General features: G+C 38.1%; 1 long non-coding RNA gene across 1 annotated transcript; it reads left to right on the top strand.

Moving 5' to 3' along the window:
- The first annotated feature begins 13,176 nt into the window (after positions 1-13,176).
- Positions 13,177-14,805, top strand: LOC140926527 (uncharacterized). The gene is made up of 3 exons (XR_012164441.1): positions 13,177-13,312; positions 14,180-14,239; positions 14,649-14,805. It is a non-coding gene; the product is annotated as an uncharacterized lncRNA (long non-coding RNA).
- Positions 14,806-18,457: the final 3,652 nt, after the last annotated feature.

The following is an 18,457-nucleotide window of genomic DNA, read 5'->3' as shown; positions in this document are numbered from 1 at the left end:
TATAGATTGTCCCCCTGGGTGGACATTCTTAGGTGATAACAACGACAAGGAATGAATAAAACCATCTTTGTTCAGCTGTCCCCAGCTGGTAGGAAAAAGCCTTCAGAGGGCAAGGTATTTATTACAATGTAACAATAACAAGCTGCATGTCATGTAGTTACACATGCAAGCAACTGCTGACATAGTTTAGGATGTCCTGCTAGGCGGTACTATTTCCTTAAATAATACAAGCCAAAAGGACAATGCATTTTTTAAGATAAAAAAACATTCTTGTTTAGTTACCCTGGCCTTTTGGAAACCTAAAGAATGACCGTTTAGCAATAAAAAACCCAGATATGATCTACCTCCTAACAAATGTTGGTAAAACTCAGGATGTCCCGCTGGACGGTACCATTTTCTCCGGTAATACCGGCCAAAAGGACAGGGCCACTTTTATGAAAAAAAATGCTCCTATACAGTTATCCTAAGCAGTTCGGGAGTATGCCAGTTTTGGAAGAAGTGGTGACGTCATGATTCCATTGTTCTGCTAAAAACACGCAAAAATGGGAAAAAATAATCGCAAGAAACGAGGGAGCTTTTCTCAAAGCCTGTTCCAGGTCTCCTCGTTCAATATCCGGTACTTCCGAGCTAGCCGTACCGATGAAGAAGCCTTCTCCTTGCTTTTTGAATGTCAAGGGAAGTTTCCTGCCACATTTCGGTAGTTAAAAGCGACAGTTTTCAAATGGCCTTCGACGCCGCCGCCGCCGCCGCCATCTTGACGGGCATCGAATGTAAGTACATGACTTTATGTTTAGTTTTCAGTATCTTGCCGAATTTTTACGAAATCAAGACTAATTTTCCTCAAAACTACCACGTGTAAGTGTGTTCAGGCAAAGTTTCATCGATGGCAACAACCTAGTAAAAATGGCAACCACACATTGAAAATTGCCAACGGACAGGAAGGGTTACTGATATTGATGGGTATGCCTTAGTCCGTCTATGTAGTTTTAGTTATAATCGATCAAGTCTCTTTTTGTTGTGTTCACCGGCAATGTATGCGAATCTCATCTAGAAATCACTTTATAGATCCAGATCATGTGTGTGGAATGAGTTTTAAATCGGTGTGAGTAGGTTCTTATCTTGATTTCTTTTATTTTGATCAGGATGTCCGTCCAAAATACAGACAAACATCTGGAAATAATACAAACATGTTGTCGCGTTTGTGCCAAAAAGAGCTGGGAAAAGGAACAAAGAAGACAAAATGCTAAATATCTTCAAAACGACATATTTTTGCTCTGAGGGCAAAATGTTGCTTTAGATTCGCCTTATGTTCCACTGTAATAAAAAATTTAATGTCATGGCAGTGGAGGCTTGTTTATGTTCAATCCCCCACATCAAATAATGTTTATACTTTACAAATGCCAAATGCATAATATGTTCAGACCCTGTGCTGTGCAAAAGGTCAGTCTGAAACAGGAAAAATGCCACACTCTCTCCCAACAATCCCTGTGTATGAGCAATAAGCCCACATTTTGTGTCATAATATCAAATATGTTTGTCTTTTAATAAATCCTAAATTATTGAGATTCTCTTGACGAAAAAGCATCGATATTAATGCATCGTCTTCAACAAATCATCCTCCCTAATAAATAATACATGAGAGACATCTCACAAGATAACTATTGAAAATCGATGTCAGCTCCTACTGTCTTCATTATCTTAATTAAATTTTGGTTTTTGGTTTTCATGTCCAAGAAGGTGTTTCAAAAAAAGATTTTGAGATAAAAGAGTGTGTATAATATGCGAGCCAGCAAGCCAGGGCAGCGAGTCATTCAGGTCAGATATGACTCATTGAAAATGATACATAAAAATCGAAAACAGTGATACGGAAAGAATTAACTGAAAGCTAACCATGGTAAATAAGTGTTTAACCCTAAACAGCACTTAATCATAACCCTAACCTCAACCTAAACCCTAATCAGTAAAACGAGTGCTCAACTGTAATCTGTAAATTTTGAAGTTTTTACTTGTTTTTACTTTTTTTTTGTTGATGGTCCCCATGACTTGCATAGCTCCCTTGCTCGCAGTTTATGTTAGGACCCAAAATAGAATGTTTATTTACAAAAAACAAAATGTAACAATAAATAACTTTTATTCAATCTTTACTCTGATGTGTGAGCTTTGTTTTCTTGAAAGTGCCGTTCAATAGAAACATGGAGAACTATGAAAACGAACTTTGGAAAACTTATGTTGTGTCCATGCCAAGTGCAGTAATCATTATTATTTTGTGCCAACCATGTCTAATAGAATTGTTTGAGGGTCCCCACAGAAGAGACTTGGAGAAAAGTGCTCCTCAAAGTTACAATGCCTTTGGTTTGAAGGCAACCTCAGAGTTAAAAACAATAATTTAGTATTATTTGGATGTAACATCAAATCCCACATAAGAGGATATTTTATAACAAACCATAACCTTGTTGATCTCTGGTAGGCTTTTGTACATTATGCTAGCATTTTTTCGAGCATTTTAGTGAGGCAAAAACATTGAGCATTATTCGAGCATTTTAGTGGCATTTTCTCCGGAAAATTAATTTTTCCGAGAAAATAAAATAGAAATTAACTTTTTTCAGGAGCCCATGCCCCATGAGCTCCTGCTTTTTTGAACAAAATGAAGACTAGAATTCAAAATTCACAAAAAACCTAATACAGCTGGTTTTTTTGGCTGTATTTATGAACTTGTACACGTTGTCGTTGTTACTTACAACACTTGCACGTTTTTGCAAGTGTAAACTTTGAAATTAATTAGAAAAACCGTTTGTATAATGAGCATTATCCGAGCATTTTAGTGACTTTTTTGGGGAGACCGAGCATTTTAGTGGGAAAAATGGAGCATTAAGGTGTAGCATTTTAGTAGGGAAGCAAAAGCATAATGTACAAAAGCCTAATCTCTGGCCTCTGGTCAAATCCGGTGGACTACAAGACTATAGGTGGTTTTCACGTTACGTCATCGCCGCCATGCTGGTGGACGGTAAACAAAAGATTGCTCATTAGCACGCTTTGTTTGTCCACCAGCATTTATTCATTTCACCATTGTTATTTGTGTCTCCTGAGATTGCATGAAAACCACCTATAGTATCCCATTTTAATCAATAGATCCAAAAACATGTAACAGGCATTCTTAGTTTTCCAGTATGTATATTAAATTCTAAAGAGTCTCTTGCATTTGTTAAGCTTGAGCAAATAATCAGTAAACTTCAGAAAGTGGAATATCTGAAAGCAAAAGGTTTTTTTGAAGCGGGAAAAAAATGATCAGGGATGATAAGTAAGATTTTCACGGTGGGTTTTCAAGAAGAAAACGCGGGCACAATACCCTCAGAAATCCCTTGTAAACCTGTTGTATACCTGGACGGAACCGCTTCAGGACATAAACCAACAGAACATTATGTTCGAAAAAACAGATATTTTACTCACAAATGACTCGCTTGCACCAAAACAATAACCTGAATTACAGCCGTCTTCTCCGGCCAGTCGCCCAGGAGAGAAAGAGAAGCAACGGGAAATTTTCATTAAAACTTACTCTTAGCAAACATAAGGAAATAAATTATAGAACAACTCACTTTTTTAGTTGTCTCCAAAGCATTCTTTTTTCTTATAATATAAATATTAATGAAAATAAATATGCACAAACTTGTTAGCGTGCTTACCTATTTTCGATGTACTGATTACATACGCAGTGAGTACGTAGTGCCCACTAAGCGCGCGATAAGCGAAGAACGATAGCGCAAGAATGGTTACTCCCTGTCCTCAAGGTATTTCCCAATTCATAGTAACGAAAAGACAAATAAAAGGCTCGATGAAACAAGAATAAACGGGAATTTTGGTCAATACTCTTTCCTCTCCATTGTCCGCCATTTTGCATGTTTTGAAAATGACCATCGCCATGGCGATCATGTTATGGTTGGTGACGTAGACCATTGTTTTCGCTTCTTCCAAAACTGGCATACTCCCGAACTGCTAAGCTTTCTCGATCTAATCTCCCAGCAAGCGAGACTGAATGCCGCTGTAAGCGCGTTCTTGTCTCTTATCAAATCATGGCACGTTCGCTAAATAAAGGCCCCAAGGGAGTGTCTCGTTTTTTGTCTAGGATTACTCTGGCGCATCGTGCGGTTTCGGTTTGCTTCATGTCCCCAAGACAATAACCCCCGTAGTCAAGTATTAGCTGGATAAGTGAGTTGTAAAACAAACTTCTCAGCTTTCAGTCACAGAAATGTATCTGTTCTTTTCAAAAGACGAAGTCGCTTTCCTATATTCGATACCGTTGTTTAACAGTTGTCTATCTTCTCAGCTTTCAGTCACAGAAATGTATCTGTTCTTTTCAAAAGGCGAAGTCGCTTTCCTATATTCGATACCGTTGTTTAACAGTTGTCTATCTTTATGCCCGGTAGTTTAGTATCGGCTACAGAATCAAGCTGAACCTCAGCTGTTCTCACATTAAGATTACTGCCGTTCAAGCAGTTAGCCCAAACTTTTGCTGTAGACAATCGCTTGCAGGGACGAGAATCATCAGCAAACGCAAACGCAAATACAACTTACATATGAGCTTTGGGAACGAAAACTCGAACTTACCCTATGTGGAAGACGTGCTCAGAGCACTAGCCTAATCACCAATTAACCGACTTCTGCTTCAGCCACGAACACTGAGATACACTTTAGAAAATAAAAGTAGTTGATTATGTAACTGAAAAGGAAGCAGCGTACTTACCACGGAAACTGCGAGGTACTGTTCTCTGTGACGCAACCAGTAGTCAAATGAAAGTTATGCTGCTTGTTAGCTCTAATCAATGGTCAATGTTCTGTACGAGTCATAGAACCGTTAGCCTGCGAACAGCAGACGCATTTCCGGTCGTCGCTTCTCTCCCTCCGAAAAATAGCGTCTACAAACCCGAGCGGCAAAACGATTTCAGTGACGCAAAACCTTTTGTTTTGATGTTGGCCTATCAGATCAAAGGATAGAATACAGCTCGAGTGACTCCTCGCGACCTCGCTCGCTGGAGTGTCTTGCATTTCGGCGAGATTTACTAAATACACCTTGGAACATGAATTTCCCGACCATAACAAGTTTTCCTGCGACGTTGAATGCTGACGTCTTTATGAAGCAACTGCTTCTTAAGCTGTGTATGTGATGTGGGCCTTTGGTTTCGCTTTGTAAAATACGGTAGTACGTGCATTAAACAAAACCTGGACAAATAAAATCATCTCTACAGCGAAAGGAAAGTAACTCGCGCTCAGACTTATTCATTTCAATTTAACCAGCGTTGACAAAAGGTGGTGAATAAATTATACAGACACATCCTTGACTGATTCAGAAATCTCTGACAATCGCTCGTCAATAATATCGCCACAACACAATGATCTGAAATATTATAAACCTGGGCCAAACCAAGCGTAAAATAAATAGTTACGGCAGTAAATTGATCATAGTCGAGATGACATTTCAGCTACGACCCTTCGACTCATCTTGATCTTATAAAAATTACTGAAATTAAAACCTTGAAAAGAACATGTATTTAAAGAAAGATAAGAACAAATATAAAATGCTTTCGATTTGATCAAAGTTCTGTCTGAACCAAGAAGCACCCGCGCATGGGAAATCAATTACCACACGTACTAGCTTTCAAAGATAAAGGATATCTACTAAAAAATATCTGAAGCGGCACACGATAAACTATCGAAGAGTTCTCCAAAGCATACTTTCCTGCTAGGAACCAGAAAGGAACAGAAGCAACAAACGGCATGATGCGTCTACTGTCATTAGGACATTTATCGTTTCAAATATGATCAAAACAACTAGGTGTGATAAATCATTGACTCCGTAGGCAAATAGATAAAACATGTCCTCTAATCTTTTCTTCAATATGAATCCTCTTGATGCTTATTTCATCAATCAGTCCCAAAATCCTGGCAAATTAACTTTCGTAAACGTGTCGTTCTGAGAAAAAAGGGCGGCTATACACAAGCTACATCGTCCTTTCAATTTCGACTTGTAAACATATCCACCGCACACGACCTTGCGAGAAGTCTCGCGAGTTAGTCCCTTGATTTTAAGAGCTAAACCTTAATTGGCTAAAAAAGGTTTTACGTCACGGAAATCGCTTTGCCGCTCGGGTCCGCAGACGCTATTTTCGGAGGGAGAGAAGCGACGACCGGAAATGCGTCTGCTGTTCGCAGGCTAGGTAATGAACCGTTCACCCGCTAGATCATTCTTTCTGTTGACATTTGCTTGAAAAAACGATCTTTAATCCTAGCGCACTTGTAAAACGGATTAAAGATAAGGAGGCAGTCTTTGCCAAATCACTGATATCGTATCAGAGGATTATAGTTTTTGTTTGATATTAGTCAAAGTAAATCAACTGCGGTAAACTGTAGTCTGCTACACAGCCGTTTTTAGAGTCGTCACGCAACGCTCCTTCTAGTGGGGAGGAGCGTTGCGTGACGACACTAAAAACGGCTGTGTAGCAGACTAGGTAAACTGAAGATACAGTCCAGTTCAGAACATCAGGTTAAACTTTCAAAGATTTTCCCGGCGTTGGTTAGCATTAGTCAGCCAGTGAAGGCCCTTATATAATGGAGACCGCAAGAAAAGGATGGGCGGTTTTGAGTATTTTTAGAGTCGGGGGTATTCATTTTTAGAGCCTATTAAAAGCCATCTGTACATGATTTTAAAAAAAGCCATCGTTTATGATTTTTCCAAAAAACTGTTATCATTAAATAGTTTTGATTAAACTGACGATGAATGGTGAGATTTTGAATTTTAGACCAGACGTCACATTCCCTAGCCTGCGAACAGCAGACGCATTTCCGGCGTCGCTTCTCTCCCTCCGAAAACTTGTAAACATATCCACCGCACACGACCTTGCGAGAAGTTTCGCAAGTTAGTTCCTTGATTTTAAGAGCTAAACCCTGATTGGCCAAAAAGGTTTTACGTCACGGAAATCGTTTTGCCGCTCGGGTCCGCAGACGCTATTTTCGGAGGAAGAGAATCGACGACCGGAGATGCGTCTGCTGTTTGCAGGCTACACATTCCCATGAGTTTAGAAAAAGACATGTCATCCATGTTCACTGAACTGCAGGGAATGGACCCGAATGACGCAGATGTTTTGTAGGAATAAACTTCCCAAGTACATATTTACTGAACGACTTGCCATTTCATTGATTTATTCTAGTTTTGGCCTTAAACTAGGCAAACTAGTGGTTTTTCCTACTCATAATTCCGAATAGATTGGCATCTCTGCTGTAGCAGTCACCTGAGTTTGACTTTTGGGAGCCAGTTGCATAAATCTCAACGTGAGACACACCAGCTAATCCCTATTTCAAACAGTACAAATTATTAGCTAGAAATGGTCTACTTTTTTCACAACTCTTAAATAAGGCTATCTCGTTCCAAATGCGCATACTTCTTCAGTTTTCAAAGAACTGACAAAAGTAAATAGAAATAGAAGAAGAAGATCTGGAAAAGGTACTTGGTCGTGGATTACTGAATTGGGGAAAATTAAAATGAGGGATTCGTTCGAGAAGCAATATCGTATGATTTCCTGACGGTGGCGGATGACCTTCGAGTCAGAAACTCGGGCATTCAAGTAGTTGATTCAGCTGTACGGTGATGCCCTTCAGTCCTTCTTAATTTTCTAAACATCAGCCGAAGCGGGGTAAGTATATTTTGGGTTCCTTTCAGTATCATCTTCGAATGGATACCTATTATTATTTTAGCACAAAAACGTGTTAAGGTCGACGCCGATCACTCGTGCATTTTATAAATTCTCAATAACTGCTTATTGTGTGAAAGTGTAATGTTCATGGAGAATGTTGATGGAAATCACTATTTCTTAAGCCTGATCGCACTGAAACAGTTCAGTTCAGTCACAGTTCAGTTTTTAAGTGTGGATCGTAGTGGATATTTCTACACTGATTAAATATGTGAAGTTAATTGTTTTAAGGGTATGAGGAGAGTAACCAAATGAATGAGATATTTTTAGTAAACAAAGTAATTGCACTTTTGAGCTTTGGTCAAACTCAGGTGGTTGTGAGTTTTAGGTTTGATGTTTAGACTATCTTATTTGTGTTTTTGCGGTGACTCGAATCTCAGTTTGAAATGCCTGTAACTTTTTTTTTTTAAGTTTTATAATGAGAATTCGTGCTTTAATTGAAATCGAGTTTTTTTTCTCATGCCTTAATTTAAAGGTACTTGAAGTTATTCATAACTTGTGATCAATAATAGATGGTATAATTGTTAAGAACTTCCTTGAATGCATTTTAGTGTTGCTGAGAGAAGGTGGTGATGACCAGCCTTTAATTTTACAAACAAAACTAATCCTAAAGAAAACATTGATGATAGTGCATGTCCAGCATTAAGTAAAACAGTTTGGCCTTCCTGATGCAACAGAGCGGCTTAGCCGTTTTAGGCTGTGGCTCTATGAAAATTTTATTCTCCAGGTGTCTCAGACGGAAATAAAAAATAGCTTTATTTTAAGACATTGTTTAAGTATTTAGTTTCCAGTATTGTATCGTGTTGCTCAAGTGCTCTTTCAAATATTGCAAGTGTTTCGCTTACATTTGAATTTAACCCCATCCAGATCCAGTGAACCCTTTAAAACTAACGCGTCAATGTAAAAGTTTTTGCATAAGTTAGTTTCCGTTTGGCGGATATTGTTAATTCTGGCCTTGAATGAAGATTACATAAAAAGGTTGCGTTTACATATAATTATGAAGATCTTGTAAGCACGAATTGAAATATATGAAATGATTCATAAATTGTTTTGAACTGCGGATGAAGGTATGAAAGTGAACATGATCATCGCACACTTAAAAAAAACACTCCTGTTTAGTTGCCCTGGCCTATTGGAAACCAAAAGAATGACCGTTTAGCAATAAAAAACCCAGATATGATCTACCTCCTAACAAATGTTGCTAAAACTCAGGATGTCCCGCTGGACGGTACCATTTTCTGCGGTAATACCGGCCCAAAGGACAGGGCTACTTTTATGAATAAAGTATTCCTATAGAGTTATCGAAGCTTGTAGAAACCTACAGAAATCAAGTTCTACAACACCGTTCAACAATAAAAAACCCAGATAAGATATACCTCCTAACAAATGTGCTAAAACTCAGGAAATAACGGCCAAAAGGACAAGGCCACTTTTATGAATAAAAACGTTCCCGTAGAGTTATCCTAAGCTTGTAGAAACCTGTAGAAATCCAGTCCTACAACACAGTTTAACAATAAAAGCTAGAGGTGATGTACATGCCCATAAATGTTGCTATAATTAAGGATGTCCCGTTGGACGGTACTATTTTTTTCGGTAATACCGGCCAGCGGGACAAGACAAATTGATAACACATTTCTAAAAGGATTGCTTACTATACAGGACCAAGAACTCTTCAAAAGTCACAATAAACGCAAACCGCGTCAAAAATACCGTAAAACACGCTTCTCTGGCGATAAATTGGCTGTCAGTTTTCACCACGCTTGAGCAGCCATATTGGATATTTTCGAGAATTTCCGAAGTCGGCCGAAGACGACCCGAATCGGAAACTCCTTCCTAGTACTCCTCGGGTCTCCTTTTGGACGGTATGATTTAGGCACCACCCACCACCAATACCGAACCCGCTGTAGCGAGCGCACGCCTATTAGGCCTGGGTTGGAAACTATATCCTAGCAACATGCCGCGCATGGTCAACACTCACGCAGAGTCTTTCTCGCGTACGCCAGAAAGACTGTGCTGGCAGGGTACATTAACAACAACTTCATAAAAATCTCACCTTACTTTAAACTTTTTCAGATGCCGTCAAAAAAGCTGAAGTGAAAACCCTTACTTTTACGTATGGAAAAAAATATTGTGCGTGAGGAGACATAAGGATGAATTGGTTGACTAAAAGCTGAGGATCATAAATATTTAATTTTGAGCTGAATATTTAACTAGTTAACGTCGGCACTCGTTCACCTGAGTGTAAGAAATAACTGGTCGTTTAGTGTCTCTTGATGCCTGAGTAGTTTTATGAAAATGACAATCATTCAAACACCATCAATATCCACAGTGAAGCAGGAAAAATTTTTTTTGCGACATCATTTACCTAAAACCTTCTTCACTGTTGCAATTTCAGTAAAAGACTGAACTATTTTTTATATGATCGACGTAGTTTATCCGTTTATCTGCCATCAAATGATCAAATGTTTATTACTTGGGCTTCAACTTCCTCGCTTTTTTTTTGTCCTCTTGCTTCTGCAATCAATAAATAACATCCCAAAAATACGCTTTGAACTTATAACCGGAAAAAAAATTAAAACTTTACGACTTCGAGGATTGAACAGTTGCCAAAGGAAAGTATATCACCTGACTCTCAGAAGGACAGACAGACGCTACATGAGTCATCCATGATCAACATTAAGAACAATATATTTTAGTAGGAAATTTACGGCTGAATATTTAAATTAATGATAACATAAGCACGATCTAATAATAACTTGGGCTTTTTCACGACTCAGGGGCACCCAACGATATGGTTCAAAACCACTTAACATAGCATTGTTGAACGTATTTTAGTATCTAAATGGTAGATATAGCCATATTTTTATCCCCTAAAAACTTTTCATCTGTTCGGATTTCCTAGCTGAAAGTCTAGTGATCCGAAAATTATAGGGATCAAAACTTACCTTTTCGAAAATTTCAGCCAGGAAAAGGCTCCCGAAAATTCTAGGTGGCCTTTTTTAGGGTAAAAATCCGTTAAAAATGGGTAATTATACCATTTTGTAGATGTTCGAAAATCCTAGGAGAGGCAGGTAAGCAAGAAATTTTACAACAAATGTTCCGAAAATTCTAGATGTCAAATCGTCTTCCGAACAGATATTTTCCGAAAATTGCCGTTGGGTGCCCCTGACGACTCAGATCTCGCCTCACCCCTATACGTGATGGTTGTGTGGGGAAGCAGACTAATTAACGGAATCTACTGGAATACGAAAAAACCCCACTTCATCTCAGTTATAATTACGAGGACAAAGTTTAGTTTTCAAATATGCATGTGTCTTAGTTTGAGGCAGTTTAGTACCGTTTTCCTGTTTTCATCAATGAGATCTGTTAATGTTGAGCAGGCGAATGGTCAAATAATTTGGAGAAATACAGCAAAACAAAAACACGATAGTTTTTCTACTTTCGTGCAAACTGTCTCGAAAACATTTTCACTCAGTCTTGCATGCACGGAACTGAAATTTTCATTATATATGAAGAGGACCCACGTCATTTTCAGCTTGGCCAATCCTTGTATCTAAACATTCATTGACACATGGTTTTGAGGAGGAGAGAGGTATCGGTCTACTTCAAGCAACCCACAACCGCCCATGAGAAGATTTGAAGGTCCACTGATTGTCCCAAACCGTGGTCTAAGTAGGACTGTGGAATTGCACGCATTTTAGGCATCCTACTGATGAACAGTTGGGACACGTAGATATATTTTTTAGCAACTACTATAATTTGCAGTCTGTCTACTTTGAATCGAATATTTGGTTCTAAAAATAATATATCTGTTGCTCTTCTAGTCTACCTGGAAGTTAAAGCAAAAATAATAATGCCTAACTGCATCCAGTTAGAACCATTTTTGTTATGTTGTGTTTTGTTCCGCTATTCTTCTTCGTGGACATAACTAACCTTTAACAAAATTCTTTGCAGGATGTCTCCGCTGAAGCCGGGAAAAATATATTTGGAACACATGAGTCAGAGGCTCATAAAAGGCGTTGGAGGTTACTCTGGCGAAGAATAATCTCTTCCCTTGACTTATACGGTCTTAAAAATTATCTGCCGTGGACACCAGTTGTTTGGGGAAATATTTCACTAAGGAGTGAGCTTACCTCAAATTGCCTTGCGCAGCATTTTTACTCGGACGGAGTGCTAAGTAAAGGCTATATGCGGGCAGGTAGCAATATTCTAATGTGATGTATGGTGTATTTATCGACAAATATGCTGAGTTATTTGTAATTGACAGCTGCCTTCCCTTTAAGGTCGATCATTAAAGGTAAAGCGTTTAACTTGTTTAAAAAGCCATGGCTTACGAAAGGCTCATTAAGAGCGGATGTATGTAATTATGGCCCAAGGGTGGGAAATATAAAGAGTTTGAAAAACCCCAAAAAGAATTGTGTAGAACACCTAGGTATTGTATTAATGAAAATATAAATTTTGATGTCATCGAATAAATATTTTGGCGCCCCACGACGAACGCCGAATGAAATTAAGGGTCAGGAAATGAGTGAAACAGGTTCCATTTATAGCCACAGTATACTGGGCAAACTGACCTGAAACGTGATTCACACTCAGTTTCCTAACCCTAATCGATCACTAAATTTCAGAGTCGTTCGGCGTTCATCTCAATCGAAGTCAATCGTTCAATTGACTTCGGTAATCGAACAAAATCGAACTCACCCAAAAACTTTGCCAATCCAACACAATCGAAATTTTGAGTTCGAACACTTTAACAATCGAACATCTGGTTTCAAACAAGGCCACCTCTGAAACAAGGCGTTGAGGTCAAATAAGTTATGTGGTTGCCTGAATATCAAACACGAGTACACAGGAGAGATGTCGGAGAGGGCGGATAAAGTGAAACCCAGCTCAGTGAAATAAACAATTGTAGAAGTGATGGTTAAAAGCTGCCACGAGTGGTCTTTCGCTGTCGGTGTCGGGGAAAAGTTTGTTGTTAAGAAGAAAGGGGGAGATATGGGGTCCAGCTCTGGAGGTAACTGACGCCATGGCCGTGCATGACGTTTTGTTTTTCTGCCCGACAAAATCGAAGTGATTGCGTCGATTTAGTTCGATTAGTTCGATTGAGTTCGGTAATCGAACTAATCGAACTCTGCGAACTCACCGAAAAGTTCCATTTCAGTTATGTTTGATTACCAAAACAATCGAACAACAAGTTTTTTTTTCGGTTTCGTTCGATTGACTACCCCGGCGGTCATTAGTTCTTATCCTCACACAGCAAAGTGTTCAAAATCTCTGAAATCTACATATTATCTGGTATCAAGAGACCTTTAGTTTTTTTCCTGGTGTGAAAACAAGGATAATGTGGTCCCCGCCGACCGTGTGACTCTACATCCGGGAACTTGAATAAGACGAGTGTAAGACTGGGAAAGTCCAGAGGTGTTTATTTGCCAATAGGCCAGAGGAGGAGTGAACGTCTTCCCACAGTGCATTGCGATTGTGTTTCTACCAAGATGGCGGAGTTTTCCTTCGCACGTCGTGTTTTTACGGTGTTTTTGTGTGTCATTTTTACCGGGTTAGAATCCTAACTAGAGGTAAGTAAGACCACTCATACATTCTTTTGTCTTTTTATCTTTTCATAAAAGGAAGCTTTACAAGAGTATTTTTTCTGAAACGTATATTTTTTCGTATTTGAATTGTGATATCCTGATCTGTCATCGTTCACTGTCAAGGAATGGTTCCGAAAACATGTTTGTAGTTTCTTTTCTTGTGGGGTATTGTTTAATTAAGTCTGACATCTAAGTAATTCAGAGGTTTATCTTCTTATTTTTACTAAAGTGACCCAAAGTGACCTAGGAATTTGAACATTTTGAAGGCCGGGAAATCGGTCAACTTTGGCGGTTTTGTGATAAGTCTTACAGAAAGCTGCGAAACGTGGCATCACTCAGGAAATGCGGAGACTCTGAAAGAAGGATTTTATTGTTAATGATTCCGATTTTTAAGGAAAATGGCTTAATCTGAACACTGTTAGATACTTGAAACATTCCCAATATATTATACAGTTTTGATTCCACTTAAACTAGTATGGAGTGATGAGAAGATTGACTTAATTAAGCTTATAAATCATGAAAACTTCTCACATTCCCATGCGTTACCCGCGCCAAAGCTTCAATCTTTTCAATTTTATTTGCTTTACCATAAGGCAGGGTTAAGCCAATACCAAAGAAATAACAAAGTGATTAAAATTAATATCTATCCTTATTAAAAAAAAAATTATAGAAGGTCTTCAAATCTTCAAATCTTGCCATGGTTCTCTTTGATAAGATGTCAGTTCTTTAGATTCATAAAGGTGAAAAAAGAATGGCTTTCATGGCTTTTCTAGCATTCTTTTAAACTGTTTTATTGCCAAATAATTTTTATATATTTTGTGATTGAGGTGTTTATCTCATTTATATTTTTAGAGAAACCTGCAAGTGTATGAAATCAGTAATTTCCTTCATTAGTGGATGCTAGCTATCAAGGTGATGATGCACACCAGACTCAGTTGGATTATAGATTTAAGAATGTATGGATGGATCTTCTTGTTACCTCATTTTATATGGTACAGAAAGTCCCATCTTAGTGGCATTTTTATATCAATATCCATACAGTTGCTCTCCTCTAAGAGTGTTATGTCCTGCCGGTGATTGTTTTCCTTTTCAATAGTCCCATGGCAGGCCAATGCAAATATAGCAAAATAATTGTGATGACAGGATAACTTGCATTTTTACAACTATACAAGAGCTATAAAGGTGCACTTGCCGATGCACAAAATGGCCCTGAACAAAAGACACATAGACAAATGAGTTCTCCAAGGCAGAACACACCATGGTAAATAGCTCCAACTTTTTCATGTTTCAGTCTAATTATATTCTTTTATACCTGTCCCAGGTTGAGAACACTACAACATTTTGAAACATGACTGACCAACCAGGCTTTTTAGAGGAAAGATATTCTGAGGTTAGTTGGCTCATTTCCATTTAAACAAATGAATAATTTATTAAGCTAACAATCATTTTTTCATTGGTTCAAACCTTTTAATTTAATCTTGAGCAAAATGACTGTTAAAAAAATCATTTTTATTTCTGGGTCTTTATTATAGAGTTGCCATAAAGTTTCTCTTGATATTCACATGTTTTGTACTAAAAAATAAGTATGAATAATAAATTTACAGAAACAATATTATGACTCAGACTGCACTGTTCTCTCTATAGCCTATAGAAAATAGCCTGGGAAAGTACCCGGTTTTTTTGGCTCTAGTTTCATCCAGTTTTTCTCGGTGGGTGAAACTAGAGCCGAAAAAACTGGATGCTCTTGCAGGTTATTTCCTCTTAAACGTTTGTATGAAACTTGAGGAGACCTGACTCATTATAAGCCTTGTGGTTTCTTTCAGGTCTCCTCGCCATTTACTTTTTCTTTAATCTCGTTATTCCAACCTTGCATTGTAAAATTTTGTTTATATGGCAAATAAAGAATGAAATGAAAATGAAATGATCATGTGTACGGTATTAGAGGAATTCAGGTTATCATTGAGTTTGCCATTTAATAAGATTAGAGGCTAGTTATCTTAGGAGTGGTGGTGAGATGTTCAATAACATGCCACAAATCACGCTTATAAGACTGTAAACAAAATACACATCTGATTATAAGCTTCCCAGATACAAGTCCCCCTCTAGTGTCTGTTGCAAAATAATGTAATGAATTGAATTTGATTTATTGTGACATTTTTAAGCTTAATCAAAACCCACTGAGTACAAAATGTGTTTTTATCAGCCGCAGCTATAGCTTGTTTCAAAGTGCTTTTTCTATTCCTGTTATAAGCCCCTCCGTTTATAACCCCTTCTGAAACCCTTTACAAAGATGCATATGCCCAGGACTTATAAGCAGCGGCTGATGGTAAACTGTAGAGGCTAGATGATATTCTCAAACCTCAAAACATGCAGTATGTAAACAAGCAAGTAAATTTTTTTCACTCTTCTGTGAACTGCCTCAGTAAGATTTCTGTATTACCCCATACATTTATTATAGTCTTTCAACAATTTCATGCTTTTTCTTGCAAGTAGTTTAATATGCACAGAGTTTAAACATGCATGCATAATAAATATGTGGGTTATGCCTCTTCAGTACATCAATAGCAGCAAACACAACTTTACACATTCCCATCCAAAATTAATAGTTGCCAGTTATGTGTAAGAGGCTATTGTTAGGGATGTATCTTAAATTATGGTTTGGACAGCATACAGGCCAAAAAGGCATCTGCTTTTTATGGTTGAAAGGTAGCTGAAGGTAGGCACAATTCTTTCATTTATAAAATGAAAGTATAACAACAACACCAGAGGCAAAAAATATAATTCGGTACAAAAGAAGTTTGCAGCAAATAGCACATTCTTTAATATAAAGGATTTGGCATGGAATAGACAACAAACTGAATGAATAGTGCACAAATTATCACCTTCTTATCTGCCAAAATCGGCCTATGGTTCAATGCCATTAGAGCCCGCTGAAACTAGACCTAGATCCAATTTTCCTAAGTCGAGAGTTGCTTTTACAAGGTACAATCAGCTAGGCACCGAATATTTTGGCCAAACCGCAGTTCAACCACGCGATCACATACCTGTCAATATACCATGCGGAAATCACACAATCATACACTTTCGCGGCACTGATAAGACTATCCACAACCACGCATAATCTTCTCACATTCAACATAAGCGAAATATCATCGAATAACTCGGAAAAACTCAGCCTATTAATGGATATCCTAGGTGTACGGTGATCCGAATTCCGGAACCCGGGAATTTTTTTCTTGTAGACTGATCCGGAATCAGTTCTGGGGTTTGAAATTCGGAATTCATACCCGGTTGTTCATAAGATGGATAGCGCTATCCACCGGATAAATTCACTATCCAGTGGATAAGTATTAGGAAAACCAATTGCACTATCCACTGGATACTGTTGGCAGGCGCTGGGGAAAACTGGAATTTACATGATTCCTGGCCACGTTTTTTATATGAAAGGTAGCGGTAACAACTGTTACTACAGGTAAGATTTGAATTAACAAGGGCCATCAACTTCAGGTCGGAATTTTGATGATTTTAAAAACCCCTCTGTGATATCATTTGCGCCCTTGTGTCACAAGATTTTCGCAGCTTGTCTAATATATTTAGATTGATTAGATTGACCGCACCTTTAAATTTGAAAAGACCCCTCTTTCCTCCCAACCCCCCAAAATTCTGCCTTTGTACCACAGGAATACCAAATTAGAATGCGTTCTGACGAACGCAATAAGGGTATACACAGATCGGCCCATAGCCGGGGTGATGGGGACTTAGTGGAGGGCCTGCAAATGGGGTAATGTTGGTGTTTACAAATAGAAGGGCTTACGACCGGGATTATACGGTATGGACCAGAGCTTAAACTTACGTGGGAAAAGGCGTCCTAACAGCGACTTGTCTGTAAAAGCGACGTTCTGTCAGCGTGTGAAAGTCTGATGAAATTGGACCAAAACGTTTTGATTTTTCAGACCCACTATCCATATGAAGGACTAATAACTTAAAACGGTTTCATGTTTTAATCTTTCTTGATAGGATCACTATTCTTCCTTCTGAAGAGACGTTCGCTCCAATGTTTGAGCGACTAAGAACCTTTCACCAAGAATTCATGGTGCAGTTTAAGGACACGAACTGACAAGATGGATTTACTGGAATTAGTTTAAAGTGATGACAATATTCAGTCCAGACTATTTGATATGTCTCCATCCTCATTTATCAGGGGAAAGTTTTCTGATGTAAAATATATGTTTGAGCATGAAGAAGCAAAACTCTTGTTTACAAATTTCTGTTTCTCCAGAAAGGCTAAATAGTTTTGATGACTCTTCATTCATCTATGATTTTCAAAGTTTTTCAATTGACTTCCCTTCCCAGATTTGGCTATATATTATGTCTCAAAAAAAGACCCGGAAATGTTCAACAATAGTGGCAGAAAGAGTCTTGAATGTATCTGGCAAGCTGTACACAAATGTCCTTAACCACACAACGAGGAAAAACAACATTCTTATAATCCTCTCCTAAAATTGGTGTGAAAAAAAAGACACTTTTAACAATCTTCTGACTTTTCCCATCTGAAGGACACTGAAGTGTGCTTTTTCCATTTCAGCGTTTTTACGGCCCATTTCTTGTGATATTCCAGATCGAGACACAGATAAGAACGTAAAGAAATCCTGTTTATATAAATAGCAACTTTATTGAAGTGTCTTAAAATGCTTATTTTACTAACAGAGGTATTTTACCTTCAAAACAAATCGCATTATTAAAGTAGATATCGCGTTGTGAAATAACAAATCAAGAACTAAACAACTTCTGCGCTTATTAAATGTACATAATGGATATATTTCATGTCTTTCGACCACAATCATAATGACTAACTCTAAACAAGGAAATGTAAAGGATATCTTTTCACTTTGGAAGCATACTAAACGTGACGAAAAGATAAACGAGACTATACTTACGGGCTCTTATTTGACGAAATACTGTGGTTCAACTCATCAATGGTTTAGATTTTGTTTTCCTTTGTGTTGCAGTATGGTTTTGTACGATTGAGAATCAGAGTTTAAAACAAAGGAAAAAAGCATTTGAACCAAGGAAAATTGCACCACAACATTTATTTACGGCCTTTTTATCGAACTTTAAAGGTCGCAAAAA

The sequence above is a fragment of the Porites lutea genome, chromosome 2, assembly GCF_958299795.1.
Source record: "Porites lutea chromosome 2, jaPorLute2.1, whole genome shotgun sequence".
Classification (NCBI taxonomy): Eukaryota; Metazoa; Cnidaria; class Anthozoa; order Scleractinia; family Poritidae; genus Porites; species Porites lutea.
This window is presented reverse-complemented; position numbering and strand designations above follow the sequence as displayed.